At 34.3% G+C, this 15,000-nt stretch overlaps 1 long non-coding RNA gene across 2 annotated transcripts in view; it reads left to right on the top strand.

Annotated features, from left to right (window-relative positions):
* The window catches only part of LOC118766900, a 526,709-nt gene extending 514,562 nt beyond the window's left edge, over positions 1-12,147 (top strand). For both annotated transcript variants that reach the window (XR_005002809.1, XR_005002810.1), the window contains exon 6: positions 12,084-12,147. This is a non-coding gene — a long non-coding RNA (uncharacterized LOC118766900). The remainder of the gene's footprint in view (positions 1-12,083) is intronic.
* Positions 12,148-15,000: the final 2,853 nt, after the last annotated feature.

The raw sequence follows: 15,000 nt of genomic DNA, 5'->3' as shown, positions 1-15,000 counted from the left end.
TTGTGAGTAGTAAAGAAATAAGTATTTCGTCTGTCTTTACGTTATGAGTTCAAATTCCGCCGAGGTCGACTTTGCCTTTCATCCTTTCGGAATCGATTAAATAAGTACCAATTACGCACTGGGGTCGATGTAATCGACTTAATCGGTTTGTCTGTCCTTGTTTGTCATCTCTGTGTTTAGCCCCTTGTGGGTAATAAAGAAATAGGTATTTCGTCTGTCTTTACGTTATGAGTTCAAATTCCGCCGAGGTCGACTTTGCCTTTAATCCTTTCGGGATCGATTAAATAAGTACCAGTCACGCACTGGGGTCGATGTAATCGACTTAATACCTATGTCTGTCCTTGTTTGTCCTCTCTGCATTTAATCCCTTGTGGGAAGTAAAGAAATAGGTATAAGCACGGTTATCATAGAAGGTATGTTGCTCAATGGTCTCGTCCTGGGTGACTTGCGAAAGTGACACCAGCATATCTCAAATGCAGTCACAAAATACTATCTATCTATAAGTTTTACCAATAATATTGCATACTTAGCGGTGCCGGAAATGTTTTTCAGGCGATCCGTGTAATCGAACCTGCCTTCACACTTATCCATACCTTGCAAATAAAAAACATCAGACCATTTTAATGTTGCTGCTACAATTAGTAATTGTACGTCTTCCCCTGCTCAGCCGTCTAAGATTTAGAGCAGAAGAAAAATAAAGCTGATTCTATTTTCGGCAATGAAAATTGATTATATTCATTGCTTCGTGTTTATATCTATATCTTCTTCTACACATGAAGCAGCATATATAATATTATATATATATATATATATATATATATATATATAATATATATATATATATATATATATATATATATATATATCAGTGGATGTATACACACACGAGTAAAACTAATTACACTCAAGCACATCCATCCATCCATCCATCCACTCATTCCTCTTTCCCTACACACATGCATACACACAGAAACACAGACACACACACACACTCACACATATTAACACACATTTTATATTGCTTGCGAATTAATTTCTGAGAGGTTTCTTTTACATTATAATTACTTCATTTAAATAAATAATGATTAAATGTCGCCACTTAATGAATGTTATGAGATACAAATATTATCTGCATACGCTTTACTCTTACTCATTTTTACTCTTTTAATTGTTTCAGTCATGTGACTGTGGCCATACTGGAGCACCGCCTTTACTCGCGCAAATCGACCGCAGGACTTATTCTTTGTAAGCCTAGTACTTATTCTATCGGGCTCGTTTGCCGAACCGCTAAGTTACGGGGACGTAAACACACCAGCCTCTGCTGTCAAGCAATGTTGGGGGGACAAACACAGACACACAAGCATATACATACGTACATACATACATATATATATATATATATATATATATATATATATATTATATTATATATTATATATATATATATATATATATACGACGGGCTTCTTTCAGTTTCCGTCTACGAAATCCACTCACAAAGCTTTGGTCGGCCCGAGGCTATAGTAGAAGACACTTGCCCAATGTGTCCGCATGGACTGAACCCGGGATCATGTGGTTTGTAAGCAAGCTACTTACCACATAGACACTCGTATGCATATAAACATTCACATAAAAATGGTAACTTCTGTAGCGCAAAATATTCCCTCAATAACGAATCTGAGGCAGGGAAGGAAAGATTGGACTCAAAGTAAAACATAAAAATCATGTAATACATAAAATTAATGTACATTTATACACAAAATTGGTGACCCTAAAAAGGGCACCTTACAAGCCCAAACCACGGTTAAGAGTAATTTCGAAAGGGATGAAAAATAAAATCATTTTCAATAGTTCTGAAGAAAGTCGACATATATGTTTTTATTTGCTACCGACTATAACTGCGCTTGCGCGGTGGATTTGAAAAATTATGATGTATAAAAATGAGAAATGTGTTGTCTATTTGTCCCATAATTATACGTTAATGTTTTGCGCCTTTTCTGATGGGAGCACACATAAAAAATTATTTTAATTTGTTCATTATTGTTCGAAACCTAGGAACAAGTAGTAACAATTGAAAATGTTTTTATTCTTCACCCCCTTCAAAATTACACCTAACCGTGGTTTGGGCTTTGACTGTTCCTTTTAACATGTAAGATGTCCTGTTTATAGTCCCTAATTTTGTATGAAAAATATGTTATCTATTGACTATTTTATGCATGCTAGCCACTAGTAGAAACGTTTCTCTAATTTTCCTACACTATAAGCATTATATATATATATAATTCATATAAGATATCGTGTACAGTAAAACACATTAAGAGGCTCCCATCATAGGAAAGCCTTACCCTAATATTACTTATAATATATATATATATATATATATATATATATATCGTAAATGAAAGACGGAAGATGAAAGATATCAGAATTGTTGTTATTAATCATGACAATTGTTTCGAGATATCTCACATCGATCCCTCACAGATGGGATACTTAACAACTGTTTCAGGAGTATTCGACTGTGCAGATATGTCTCTTCGAGTGATAAATAGATATAACTCGTTAAAATAACGGATTCGCAATGTATGGTCTCACTTCATGTAAAAACAAAAGCTGGAAATTAAAAGATATAACTTCACTTATATAGAAGATCAGTAATAAGGGAACAGATTCAAAAACAAAGTAATTAAACATGCAACACAGCGAGAAAAGTATTAAAAATAATCATTAAAAGATATGGATGTATAAGCGCCCTCACGTAAGATGTATGGTGCATGAGTTCATACCAGTCATATAAGCATCCACTAATTCCAGTCTTCGTCTACCAAATGTATTCACACGGCTTTGGTCAGACCGAGGTTATATTAGAAGATACTTGACTGAGGTATCACAGAATGGAACTGAAACTAGCACCATGTGTTTCTGTTTACACAGCTACGCCGGCTCCTATTGTTACCACATAGCCACGCCTGCGGTTATAGAGACAAGAGGAAAGTGAAAGTCAACGACAAATGGTACAATATAAAAGAATATTAAGAGGAATTACAAATGGTTTAAGAAGCCATACTATCAGTTACATATAAATATATGTGCACATTGGTAAATATATATGACAGATTCGTACATGTTTTAGTGGTTAATGGGTTGCATTCGAGTTTGTAGTTTCGAATACCGGAAGGGCATGCCATGCCAGGTGTGACATTCTGTGCATCGGTAAATGCAATGTCAATGGAGGGTACATCACACATATTTTATAAATATACACGAATGATCAATGTAAGCGATTCAGTAAAAATTTGCGGAACATTCATTTGTTGTTTCCGACAAGAAGAATCGTTATACATACACATTGACATACGCTCACACATACACTAAAGACACAGACAACCGCACACACACATACACAAATGTATATTATATATAATATATATATATATATATATATATATATATATATATATATATATAGCATACTTGTATATAGCTCTACATTTTCTAGAAACACAATATAACTGCCATATGCTGTGTTTATGTGTTACGTATAGATATATAGATATATATAAGTAATATATAAGTTTGCCTATGTAATGTATACATATGTGTATATATGTGTATATATAAATACAAGGATATATGAATATATGTGTACACACACACAGAGAAATATATATTATCCAGCCATCCATCCATGAATACATACATATAATATATAATATATATATATATATAATACATAAATAAATAAATATAAATAAATAAATATAATATATATATATAATAAATAAATATAAATAAATAAATAAATATATTATATATATATATATATATATATATATATATATATATATATATATATGTATATGTGTGTGTGTTGTGTGTGTGTGGTATATGTAGTATTATTTACATAAACGTGATATTTTGCTTCCAGATAATTCGGAAATATGCAGGATGGAAAATTTATAGTTTTCAAACGTAAATTTTAGAATTAATTTTTACAGAAGCACATCTACACAAATCAGCGAATTACACAACACCTGATGGCCCTCGGCTAAAAGAATTCCAAATATGCATGGCAGCATAAATTAGATGTATACGCAAAACATCTGAGGAAGCGCGTGTATGTATATGCATAGGTATATGTGTAGAAGATGGGGAAAACAAATGCAATTTCATTTATCATATTCGGAGTGAATACAAAAGATTCAGCAAATTGTATGAAGAGTCACTGGTGCATCGGAATAACATGGAATAAATAGAATGCTGTAGAGTGTCATGTAGCGTCTTATTCAAATGTAATCGAATAGTAAATATGAATCAAAGAAAGCATATTTGCAAGTGTGAATATAACCGTATCTAGAATATACGAAGTTTGATAATGTTCTTTGTGTGAATGGAGGAATATGTTTTAAATGCGTTATTGAAGGTTTATGCTCACCACACACAGACATATACACACACGCACGCAGGCGTACGTTCACGTACCTACACACACGCATATATGTAAATGTATCTATGTATATATGTGTTATATGTGTGTTTATATATATATAACCATAAACTTCATATATCTATCTATCTAACACACACACACACACACACACACACACATATATATATATATGTATATATATATATATATATATATGTATAGATATGTGTATATATATATAATATATATATATGTAATATATTAGGTATATATTATATGTATATATGTTATATATATATGTATATATATATAATATTATGTATATATATATACATATATATGTATGTATATGTATATATATCTATGTATATATATATACATGTATATATATGTGTATATATATATGTATATATATATATATATATAAAATATACATATATACATTCTTTTATATATTTAGTTATTGATACACATATCTGAACGCACATACACACACACGCATACAAACATCCATCCATCCATCCATCCATTCATCCATCCATCCATCCATACATACATACATACATACATACATACATACATACATACATACATACATACAAATAGAGACACACGTGAATGCGTGATCACGCGCACGGACAAGAAACGTGCGAATTTACAACCATTGTGGTATATTATCGTTGTTGTTATTGTCGGTAATACCTACTTCCAATGCAGAATCTACCGTAGTTCAGTGCTCATTGAGAATATGCAGTGTTCGCTCTTTCTTTTGTATTTCCATTCCATTGCATATATCCTGCATAATATGGTTGTATTGTGCTTCAGAGCTTTGGCTTGGCAGAATCGCTAAAACAACGGGAAAAACTTTTGCGGTATTTCTTCCGGAAAGTTCCTTTCTGATTTCAAATCCAGGCGAGTCCAGATTTCTCGTTTATTTATCCAATGCCTACTTTGCCTACTGAAATAAACAGCTCAGGAGTGGCTGTGTGGTAAGTAGCTTTCTAACCAACCACATGGTTCCGGGTTCAGTCCCACTGCGTGGCATCTTGGGCAAGTGTCTTCTGCTATAGCCTCGGGCCGACCAATGCCTTGTGAGTGGATTTGGTAGACGGAAACTGAAAGAAGCCTGTCGTATATATGTATGTACTAGCAGTATCGCCCCGCGTTGCTCAGGTTTGTAAGGGAAAAATAACTATAAAGCATTTTAGAGAGTTATAGCCAAAAAGTAGCAAAAAATGGAAAAAAAATTATGGTAAATTTTATTTGGAGATTTAAAAAAGGTAGAGTTGCGTCCCCTAGACGTTGTGGTTCGTATTCCTGATTCTCGACCCCATGTCGAATTTATCGTTTTTTTCAGAATGGGGAACTTTTCAAAATTTCGCTGCGTTAGTTTTGAATTATGACATTGGGCTATGTGTGTGTCAAGTTTCATCAGAATCGGTTGAAAGCCGTGGTCAGGGTGAGGGTACTACAAGCAAACAGACACACAGAAACACGCACAGACAAACTGCCGTTTATATAGAGAAGATATATATATATATGTATATGTGTGTGTGTGTGTTGTGTGGTGTCTGTGTGTGTGTGTGTTTGTCCCCCTAGCATTGCTTGACAACCGATGCTGGTGTGTTTACGTCCCTGTCACTTAGCGGTTCGGCAAAAAGAGACCGATAGAATAAGTATTGGGCTTACAAAGAATAAGTCCCGGGGTCGATTTGCTCGACTAAAGGCGGTGCTCCAGCATGGCCGCAGTCAAATGACTGAAACAAGTAAAAGAGTAAAAAGTGAGTAAGAGCTCAGCGATCTAGCGGAATAATTAACAGACCGGGCTAAAAGCTTAGCGATGTTTCGACCGTCTTTATGTTCTGAATTCAAATTCCCACACTCGCTCAATTCGCCAGATTTCGTACCTACTGAATTCTAGCTCTTCATCAAGATGAAAAATCCCGCTCAAAGTCACTGTTTTAACACCATTGTAGAGTTCTAGAAAGAATCGCAGAAGGTCCTCCACTCACCTATGGAAAACGAATTTCAAGACGGTTTCCTCAAATGACAAGTGCGCATGGACCATTATATTGTAACGCAAAGCGACTATTTTAAAGGAAAATATATTACAACTTAGGTAATTAAGTTGCTATGTTTTATTAAGCTTAGCTACTTCGGAAAACTTTCCATACCACTTGGCATATATATATATATATATATACATATGTGTATGTATGTATGTATGTATATATGCATGTATATATACATATATATATATATATATATATATATACTTATAGATATGTATATACATATATATAAATATAACGGGAAGGTTTACGAAAATAAACAAAAGACGAAGGCAAGTGGCGTACAAACAAACAAATGTATTAGTATGGCGCTCAGGAATAGAAATAGAATATATTTACATACATTCATACATTCATACATACATACATACATACATACATACATATATATAAAAGACATACATGCATACAAACATATATATTACTACGGCACCCTGCAGGGTACGACGAAGATGGTTCTACTTGATCCGAACAACGGAACAGCCTGCTCGTGAAATTAACGTGCAAGTGGCTGAGCACTCCACAGACACGTGTACTCTTTCACGTAGTTCTCGGGGAGATTCAGCGTGACACAGAGTGTGAAAAGGCTGGACTTTTGAAATACAGGTACATCAGAAACAGGAAGAAAGAGTGAGAGAAAGTCACACCCCCCTACCGAAAGCCTCATGGAGCATTAGATGTTTTCGTTCAATAAGCACAACGCTCGGTCTGGGAACTGAAACCGCGTGTCTGCTGCCCTAACCACTGGACCATTGCACCTCCACCATACACACAAACACACGCATATATATATATATATATTATATATATATATATATGCAACTTGCATGGTAGTGTTATGTATTGCACTTATTGTGTATACTGAAAGAATCGTATTTAAAATTATACGTATAAATTATCATTGTATAACGTTTCACTGCGTTATTATTGCTTCACATACATATATATATTCACACACACACACACACACACACACCCAATGATATATATATATATATATATATATATAGATCAAATAAATGGTGGGGTTGTGTTGACCGCACAGTGGAGAAATGATAAGTAAGAAATTTTTTTAAAAAATGCAGAATGCTCAAATGAAAGAAATTTTAATAAAATGAGAAATTGATAAATATATAAATTATATTATTCAACCGTTTTCGTCATTGTATGACTTGTCAAGAATATTTATGTTTTAAAAGTTTTTTTACCCTTGAGGTGTTAAGATCCAAAGGTTAAGAGCATGTGTTGTGTTGTTAAATCAGCATGTTTGCAGGACAGGAAGTAGTAGTAATTGTGGTTCTGGTTCTTCAGTTCCTGTGTTGTGAGTAAGGGAGACAACTCTTTGAGTTCTTCAATAAAACCCCAATTATAAAATTATCATTTTTAGCTTCATTTGCGTTATCTTTTTTATATAATTGCTTCTAACTTAACTTTCAGATTTTAACACTTTTTTATATTTTTTCTAATTACTAAATCTGCATAGACAATTGCATTTCAAATTGTCATATCATTTATAATAAAAATGATAGTAATAACAACAATAGTAAAAATGATATTTAAAGAATATAAGTTTTAGCTTGAAGTGATGAATGCATGGTATCTTTATATATTTGTGTTAGTCCATCCATGAAGAGTGAGGTAGAGAAGGAAGTTTGATCAACGAGGAGTTTGCATATTAATTTGTGTTTGGAATTTTTCAATAAAGAGATTCTCCTTGTTAATTCTCTCCTGTGTGGTGATCCCGTCTTTACATTGGTAGAAGGGGAATATATAGAATTTGGGGTTTAGTCTTTAGCACATGAGTCTAAGTGGTCACTCAGTGGAATTTGTCGGTATTCCGGGAGATTTATTTGTTCTTTATGCACCGTTACTCGTTTACGTAACGGAGACTCTTTTGTCCAACATAATTATGTTGGCAACCAGCGCATGTGAGAAGTAGATAAGGTTCTCGGAGGAACAGGAGAAGTTAGTCTTGATTTTAAACTTCGTACCTTGTTTGAAGGTAAATTCAGAGCCTTCAAGTAGAAAGGGGCAGGTACCACAGTTTGAGCGTGCACATTTTTTTACTGTTGGGGGTGGTTGTGGTGTTGAAGTTTGGCATTTGTCAAGAGTTTTTTAAAGATTTGTGTTGCCTTTTGCATTTGAGGATTTTGTGTGTATTTATAATGTTTTTTCATTTTGGGTCTGTTGACAGTAGACTGAGGTTTTGTATGATTGTGGTGTATGCTTCGATATTTTTGGGGTTGTGGGTGGAAATGTATGGAAGTATTTTGAGGTGTGTGTGTTGGTTAGGTTGGGTGGTTTCAGTGTAGTGTTGTCTAGTTCTTTGGCGCGTTTTATTTCCATAACTATATAAGGGGAGGATATTGACGTTTGTAATAGTGTTTTTTGAGGTCTTGAAGGCGTATTTCTCGTGTTTTTGGATCCGAGACAATGGTGCATACCCTTTTAGCTAAATTGAAAGGGATATTTGTCTTGGTGTGTTTTGGGTGGCATGACTAAAGAGGAGGTATTGTGTGAGTCTGTAGGTTTGTGGTAGATGTCTGTTATGATTTGGTTCTTAGGTGTTTTTATAATTAGGAGATCAAGAATGGGAGATGATGTTTGCTTAATTCCATAGTGAATTGGATGTTGGGATGTATGTTGTTTAGTTATGGTTTTGAATTCCAGGAGTTTTTCATAGGTTCTTTCCATATGATGAAACAATCATCTAAATACCTTTCCATTTTCCATTAGGTAGGTGTGGAAAACATGTCCAAATTTCTGGCTTGATATTTCATAGAGTGACAGTTCGAAGTAACTCATTATGAGGTTCGCAAGGACTGGTGCAGCCTTGGTACCCATCGCAATGCCACATTTTTGACGGTAGTGTGTGTCGTCGAAGATAAAAAATTGTTTGTCAGAATGAACTTGAGAGATTCTGTAATAAAAGACTTGTTAATGCGGTCAGGGAATGTCTCTGGGTGTTTTTCTAGCCAGAAGTCAATTGCCTCTATACCATACTCATGTGGAATGTTGGTGTTGAGGTTGATGACATCAAAGGATACCAGGAGTGCCTCCTCGTTAACTGTTTTCGGGTGTGTTTGAGCATGTCCAGATCATCCCTAATGAAATTTTGATGTGGGTAAGGAAAGGTTTCAAAAGGATGTCTAGGAAGTTACTCAGGCGGTGTGTTTCACAGGAGGTACCCGCCACGATGGGCCTTAGTTTTAGGTCCTCCGGTGCTTTGATGTTGATGTGGATGTCAGTGGAGAGTTTGCAGGCTTCGGTGATGTATTTGTTTTTATGGATTTTAGGAAGGCCATAAAAAAGGCTGGGCTTGCATTTGAAAATGGTGATATAATCCCTTTCTTTTTCTGTGAGTCCCTGACCGTGTTGGCGTCAGCAATTAAATGATTCAGTTGAAAGAGCATGAGGCAAGCTTACATTTGGTTAAATTGAAATCAATACATTAAAGACACTCTTTTTCTCCAACTTTCTATTTCTTCAAAAACGACCAGCACATATAGACGGATACTGAAATTAACGTAATTCCTGCTGATACGTCGGTAGAATGCACTTGACATTTTGAGGGCACACTTATATTTCCTGAAGTAGCAAAATATAGCAGCGTGAATTTCTTGTAATGAATTAAAATAAATTTTCTGCTTCAGACATATACATAAAAAATTGAAAGAGCAGTAAGAACAGTATATATATATATATAATCTATATATATATATATATATTATATAATAATATATATATATAGATAGATAGATAGATAGATAGATAGATATACATACATATACATATATATATATTTCATATACATATATATACATACATATACAATATACATATATATAACATATATAGATATATATATATATATGCATATACATATATATATACATATATATATATATATATATATACGTATATATATATACTATACATATATATATATGCATTATATACAATATATATATATACATGTATATACATATATAACATATATATATGTATATATATATATGCATAGCTATAAAATTAGAAGTTCAATGAATTTTCAGAGAGTGTAGCCATTATTATTTACATTCGTTTCAAAAACGTTATTCGTTAATTAGTAGCTTGCTTCATTAGAGTATAGGTTTCTCTTTTCAATACAGTATCACCTGCAGCATTCCACACAGTTAGTCTGTGAAATGACCTGTGTGGTGTTTGTATTTCCGATTGCATTGAATGGATTCTGCGTTATGTATGTGTTGTATGGTCAGTAGAGCGGCAGAATCGTCGGAACGTTGAACTTCTGTCTCTTCAGGACGAAAATCAGCACAAAGTCACCGTTTTAACATCATTGTAGCGATCTAGAACGAATCGCAGAAGGTTCTCGACTCGCCTATGGAAAACGACTTCCAGGCCGGACTCCCCAAAATGACAGGAGCGCTGGGACCATTGTATTGTTACGCAAGGCGACTATTTTTAAGGAAGAGATGCAACTTGTAGATAATATAATTCAATGGTGATTGAGTTGCTTGAGGGTCATTCTGTCTCTTAAGCCTATCTATAAATATGTATATAATACAGTGAGTAATTCATTTTTGTACCACTAAATTGAACTTCTCTCCCCTGTGGACTTGGAAATAACTTCCCTAATATTAATAATAATTAATTATATATTGTTTAAACCTCGCCAAGATAAATATTTAAACCACCTGATAAATGACTGTAACTCGAAAATTTAAAGAAATTAACAGCCATGAAACGATCGTAGTGTGATATTAATTATATATTTTTTTAATAATTTTGTTATATATTTAAATAATATAAATTAAATAATCTTATGTATTGGCTTAAATTTTTCATTGTATGATTTGCCTAATAGTGGTTTTGTCTCTAATTTAATATAATATATATATATATATATATACATAAACATATAAATATATATGCTATTTCAGGTGACAACGTTGTATATCCTAACTTTACATTTGCACCTGGTCAGCTTATGCTTCGTATGTTCTCGGTTTATAAGAGCAAATACAAGCTAAGTTCCATGTGTTTTTCTTAAACAAGTTCCTTGGCCAATTCAGTAAATAAATTCATAATTTACACTGATGACGCCACTACATAATGTTATTAGTATGCCAACATGATTTTCGTCGAAGTAACATATTCTGTTATCAATTCTCTTGTTTTTCTGTTGCTAATTCCTTTTGCTTGCAATGGGGGATTAATATTTTTACAATTATTACTAAAATGTTTGGAATACCGTTCTATGTGTTATGTTACCACTTTAAGGTTTTAAATATACAGAAATTTATAGAAAAAATCAAACTCCAAAGGCAGGTGTATAAACAACAAGCAGATGTATTAGTTTGACGCTCGAGCAAAGTGAAAAAAAATGTTCTTTACGTTTCGAGCATACGCTCTTCAACGGAAAGAAATAACATTTCTCGATAAATATTTCCTTCTTTATTGTGTGTGTGTCTGCTGCATTCATACTAACTCATGAGTTCCTTATTCCTTTGAGTATGTCTTAAGTGAAATTCATTTATATTTTACCGTATCTAACAATGATTTTATTTGCTTTTTTTCAGAATACAACATTCCTTGAGATTTAACGCGGATTATTACATCTCTGCATTTTCGATATAAGGTAAGTCTTTCTCTAGCTTATGTTTTTTATATAACTGGACTATCTTTTTAGTGTGTTTCTTCTACAATTTCTATCATTTTCGATGCTTTACGCATGGCTGGCCTTTCTGTCCTATATATGACACTCTTGTATCTTTACATCATTGCCACATTCAGAAATTCTTATCGTGGCATTTGATATTCTTACATGTGTTTTTTTTTTATTTCTTGGTCAATAATATATCTCTGCTAAATATGGGAATTCGGATGACCAATAGTATTAGGATTACAAATGTGGAAATGGAAAATATGGGACATATTTGGTATGTGGAAATGGGAAATGGGACATTTTTCTCTCCAGACGATATTTCCAATAGCACATGAGTTTCGGTACGAATGCTCTTCGTCAGTAGAATACTTGATTGATATTGTTGTAGTAAATCAAAATGCATTAAACATCCTCTTTCTCACGGTGACAATGACGATGACGAACGCATTTCGCTTCATTCCCCTGTTGTACAATCGGCTCTGAGTGCTGTGAGCAAGCCAGCCGGTGCCATACCGAAGATAGTACAAGACACTTATTGCAGACATAAGATATAAATAAATGTTCTTTCTCGAGCCATGCCAGGTTCATAAGGGCCGGTTTCCCGGTTTCAGTGGCGTAGAAATTCCCCACCCGGACGGGACGCCAGTCCGTCGCAGGATTACTCATTTTTGCCAGCTGAGTGGACTGGAGCAACGTGAAAATGAAGTGTTTTGCTCAGGAACACAACGCATCGCCCGGTCCAGGAATCGAAACCACAACCTTACGATCATGAGTTCAACACCCTAACCACTAACCCGCGCACCTCCACTACTGCAGATATAGAAAACTAGAAAAAGATGACACAGTCCTGCAAATAATGCAATTGCTAGGAAACACACACATATCAGCATACTCCGTTACCTCGAATAAGAAATACAAGACTCAGCCTGAATGCATCCCCAAAAGAGTAGGGAGGGGTGCGCGATATACAAAGAGGAAGTTGTCTGAGTGAAACATAACCGGTAAAGTGTCTCTACGATTCCTAATATTTTGCCGCACCGAAATAAACAAAAAAATAGGGGTACCACTAAATATAAAACTTAGCCGACGTAGCACAAACCAACCAAAGCTACATTGATATAATGTAAAGAGAAAAGTAGTCACAGGCAAAATGGAAAACAAAATTACAACCACATCATTAGAACTGGTAAGAAGCCACCGAAGAGCAACATGGCTAAACACAACAATCCATAGAGAGAAGCATTCAAAAAAGGAGCGAATACAAGCTAAGTTCCATGTTTTTTCTTAAACAAATTCCAAGGCCAATTCAGTAAATACATTGTGAATTTACACAGATGACGCCACAACATAATGTTATTAGTATGTCAGCATGATTTTCGTCGATATAACATTTTCTGTCATGAATTATTTTGGTTTTCTGTTGCTAATTCCTTATGCTTGCAATGGGGATTAATATTTTTACAATTATTACTAAAATGTTTGGAATACCGTTCTATGTGTTATGTTACCTGTTTAAGGTTTTAAATATACAGATATTTATAGAAAAACTAAATACGAAGGCATGTGTATAAACAACAAGCAGATGTATTATTTTGACGCTATACAGGAGAGATAATTCTATAGAATGGATTCTATAGAAACATTCAATGGATTCCATAGAAACATTCAAGGACAAAGTATTTACAGCCGGGTACAGGTTAGGGAGCCTATGGACCTAAGACACTAAAAGATGGAAATTTCTTGGGAAGCACTCGAATTCAGCTAGTTCCTCGAAAAACGGTTTATTTTTAGCTAATGTAGCAATAAAGAATGCACTGCATAACAAAAATCTTGATAGCCCTGAAAATGGATTACTTCGGAACCAATGTTAGAGCGGAAACACCTGAAGCTCCACGAAGCTCTGGCAGTGAGTGGTGGTGATCCCTGCTGTACTCTTTCGCCACAACTTTCTCTCACTCTTTCTTCTGTTGGCCAGTCCGCTTAGCCAGCGGGGTGGCGTCATTTGAATGCTAAAAAAACAATGCGAAGCGCATTGTGACCAGCAGTGTGTAGCAACATCTGATAGCCTGGTCGGTCAAGATGATCACGGTGATATGAGGATTATATAATTTCATGATCAGTTATTTACAATATTCTGAGGATTTGAATAATGCAAAAGTACCAAGAAAAGTATTGGATTAATTTGCTTTAGCTAGACTAATCAATGAAAAACAGAAATTTCAAACATATACAGGCCTGCCTTACAAATCTTCGGTTTTTCCCGATAAAACACAAATACCCACATATGTTTTAATTCTTATTTAACTGGCTTTAAATTTTGACACAAAGCCAGTCATTTCGAGTGTGAGAACAAGTCAATTACATTGACCTTAGTGCTTAACTGGTACTTATTTTATCGATTTCGAAAGGATAAATTTGAACTCAGAACGTAAAGACGAACAAAATGAAGCATTTTAACTGGTGTGCTAACGATTCTACCAGCTCGCCGCCCTAAATTCATATTAGAAGAATCGAACATTGTTTCTCTTACACCAGAGTCTTCTACGATATATCGACTCTCATTTTGCCAAAATGTATGTGCTTCCGTATAAAAATATTTATCATACAGCTGTTGTCGAAAATCGATTTTCCATTTGCCTTATATAATTCTCAATGAAGTTCCAAATAAATTTCACTAAATATCATCGCAATATCACGCTCCATCCCGCGAGTATATATCATCTTCACGGAATACCGTATAAGTAGGCTTCAGTGTAATTTAGTTAATTTTATTTTATTCTGAATATTTAGAATTTGCCTGGAGAGAATTTCCTGAGAGCGGAGAGGGAAAG

The sequence above is a fragment of the Octopus sinensis genome, linkage group LG18, assembly GCF_006345805.1.
Source record: "Octopus sinensis linkage group LG18, ASM634580v1, whole genome shotgun sequence".
NCBI classification, from domain to species: Eukaryota; Metazoa; Mollusca; class Cephalopoda; order Octopoda; family Octopodidae; genus Octopus; species Octopus sinensis.
The sequence above is the reverse complement of the archived record's forward strand: the minus strand, read 5'-3'. Positions and strand labels throughout refer to the sequence as shown.